The sequence below is a fragment of the Gastrolobium bilobum genome, unplaced genomic scaffold (assembly GCF_033153095.1).
Source record: "Gastrolobium bilobum isolate Gb01-03AN ecotype WA unplaced genomic scaffold, APGP_CSIRO_Gbil_v1 utg44197, whole genome shotgun sequence".
In the NCBI taxonomy this organism is placed as follows: Eukaryota; Viridiplantae; Streptophyta; class Magnoliopsida; order Fabales; family Fabaceae; genus Gastrolobium; species Gastrolobium bilobum.
Genome location: NW_026895766.1, coordinates 63,109 through 66,243, shown reverse-complemented (window position 1 = coordinate 66,243; position 3,135 = coordinate 63,109). Strand labels below are relative to the sequence as shown.

The 3,135-nt window shown below is 40.4% G+C and overlaps 1 non-coding gene across 1 annotated transcript; it reads left to right on the top strand.

The window, feature by feature from the left end:
* The first annotated feature begins 409 nt into the window (after positions 1–409).
* LOC133295726 (small nucleolar RNA R71) lies at positions 410–516 on the top strand. The gene has a single exon (XR_009749394.1). It is a non-coding gene; the product is annotated as a small nucleolar RNA R71 (small nucleolar RNA).
* The last annotated feature ends 2,619 nt before the right edge of the window (positions 517–3,135 follow it).

The window sequence follows — 3,135 nt, the reverse complement described above, 5'->3', positions numbered from 1 at the left end:
CCACACTCCATTCACCTCTGCTTGTTCTGATGATCCCCCATAATCACACTCCTCTGTCACATGACCCTTTCCACAGATAGCACATACACTCTTTGTTTCCACAGAAGCTACCTTTTGTGAAGAGAGTTGCTTAATAAGGGTATCTAATTGTTGCTGCTGTTGTCTCTGTGTCTGCATCAGTTGATCATTCCTTGCCAACAAAGCATCATACCCATCCAACCTGATAATTCCTGTCCTTCTGTCAGCCACTGGAGCATTATCAAATTCTTGAGATGCTAATGACTCAAAGATATCCAAGGCTTCTTGAGGGGTCTTGGTAGTCAATGATCCACCAGCAGTGGCATGCACCAAGGTTCTAGTGTTAGTGGTCATTCCTTGCAGGAAGATTGCTACTTGTTGCCATGCCTCAATTCCATGCTGTGGACATTTCCTCAACAAAGTCTTGAATCTCTCCCAAGCCTCATAAATAGATTCTGACTCTTTCTGCTTAAAGCTTGTAATTTCATCCTTCAACTTGGCCCTCTTGGATGCTGAGAAAAACTTTGCAAGAACTTGGTTTGCAAATCATTCCAAGTTGTTATACTTCCTTGTAGCAATGATTGCAGCCATCTCCTTGCATCATCCGTCAGTGAATGAGTGAATAGTCTCAACAGAATTGCATCTCTTTTGACACCATTTATCTTCACAGTATCACTCAACAATAGGAAGTTCTCTATGTGCAAGTAAGGGTCCTCCGCACTGGTTCCAGCAAACTGATCCTTCTGCACCAAATGTATCAAAGCAGGCTTCAATTCAAAGTTGTTGGGCTCCACTGTTGGGCGCACAACACTCCCAATTGGAGGAACCACTGCAGGAGTCATGTACTCTCCCAGTGTCCTCTGTGGTGGTGGTGGTCTGTGATTCTCTGCCATTATATCTTCCTGATTAACCGTACTTGATTCACCAATTTCTTGCAACTGTCTCCTTTGCCTGGCTGCCCTTTTGTGCTTCCTCAATGTCCTTTCTAATTCTGGATCATACAACAACAAATTTGGATCAAGTGTACCTCGCATGTGCCAGAATCAAAATTCACCAGAAATTTAACATAAACTAAAATACTGAAAATAAAAGGATTCAATCTCAGAATTCTATAGTATCAGTTAGTGTTGAAAAACAAGTTCCCCGGCAACGGCGCCAAAAACTTGTTGGACGTTTAGCAAGTGCACTAGTCGTACAAGTAATAAAATGATGAGTAAAGATCGTTCCCACGAGGAATTGTGTTCAAACACCAATATACCATAGAAAACTAATTTGAATCAAATAAGAGTTTGTAAAAATCATGAATAATTTGTCACCAGAAAATTGATTTTGAGTAAATTGACACAAAGTAAATATGGATTAAGAATTAATAAAAACAACAAGTAGTCAGAAAACAACTTTCCTCCATGATAACTCATATAAAAATTGATCATATGATGAATTCCTTTCCATGTGATGTTAATCAACCTTTTACTTATCATAAAGATGTAATCCCTTACTACCCTGATAGAAACATTAATCAGAAACCCCAATCCCTTGGTGATTTCTTTCTTAATACATGCATGAAATACTAAGGTTTTAAGATTACATCAGAACTCTAGCATCAATCCCTTGAGTACTAGAATTCTGATGTTGAGATTATCAAATACAGAAGTCATATAAACATCCCTATTCTATACTACTTCTTTGATAGAAATAATTAACTCAGAAAATCTCAAATCAGCACATGAAAAATACTTCATCATATTAATCAAATCAACATAATATTATCATGGAGTTCCATTGCATTCAGACTACAAAGACTCTACTCAGACATGACTAAGGAATAAATAAGAGAAGAAGAATCAAACTTCATTTCCATGTTGAAAGTCTTCAATCTCCAAACTATTACAAGGAAATCCTATTACAAAAACTAAGAGAATTTAGAGAGAAGTCAGACTAAGTTTAAGAGAGAGAGAGAGAGTTCAGATCCCCAAAAGATCTTTTCTCTAAGTGTCAAGGCTTTGCCTTATATAGTGTTACAATTAAAAAAGAAAACTGATGTGGGCGCTAAAACGTCCATAAGTGGCCGTTTTAGCGTCCATGCTTTACGTATGCTCAACTGCTTTTAACTGATTTCAACGCTAAAACGTTAAGGAATGACCGTTTTAGCGTCCAAACTTGGTGAATGCTCAACTAACTTTAACTGACTCCAATGCTAAAACGTTTGATTTGGACGTTTTAGCGGTGAAGACCAGAATCTTTTTCCACTTTAGGGCGCTAAAACGCATATTGCAGGCCGTTTTAGCGCCCAAGACCAGCAATTTTCCATCCTCTTAGTGTAGCAGCGCGCTAAAACGCTCTGTGTGGACGTTTTAGCGCTCATCACCAGCAAGTTTTGGCCTCTTTCTGTAACAGGGCGCTAAAACGCTCAGTGTGGACGTTTTAGCGCTCAACACTTAGGCAATTTTTCTCCTCTTGAGCTCCAGAATCTTCTTCCTTCTCCAGTTGTCTTTCAAGCTTGCTTTTCCTACAAGAATCATACAAATTTCCAATAAAGCTCTTGAACTTGTAATTGAGGACATCTTAGGACATTAACCTTGTTTTTCATCATTTAATCACACAATTTGATCCTAATTCCTGCTAAAAACCATGATGAACTAAGGGTTCATCATATGGCCCAATAAATTGTGGGCTCAGCTTCCTCACTCCGAGGGCCCGACCAACACCAGTGACAGGTGAAAGTCTCACAAACACGTGTTCACCCTCACTGAACTCCAGTGGACGATGCTTGACATTGTAGTAACTCTTCTGGCGATTCTGCGCCTGCTTCAGTTTCTCTCAGATCATCTGGATCTGCTGGGTAGTATCTTGGACAAAGTCCAAGCCAAACAACTCCTTGTCTCCAACCTCAGACCAGCAGGTAGGAGTCAGACACCTTCTACCGTACAACGCCTCGTACGGTGCCATGCCCAAGCTCGCATGAAAGTTGTTGTTATACGAAAACTCCACCAATGGCAAGTACCTATCCTATGCTGAACCCTGCTCCAAAGTGCAAGCCCTCAACATGTCCTCCAAGGTCTGGATGGTCCGTTCAGTCTGTCCGTCAGTCTGGGGGTGATAGGCTATACTCAGTCT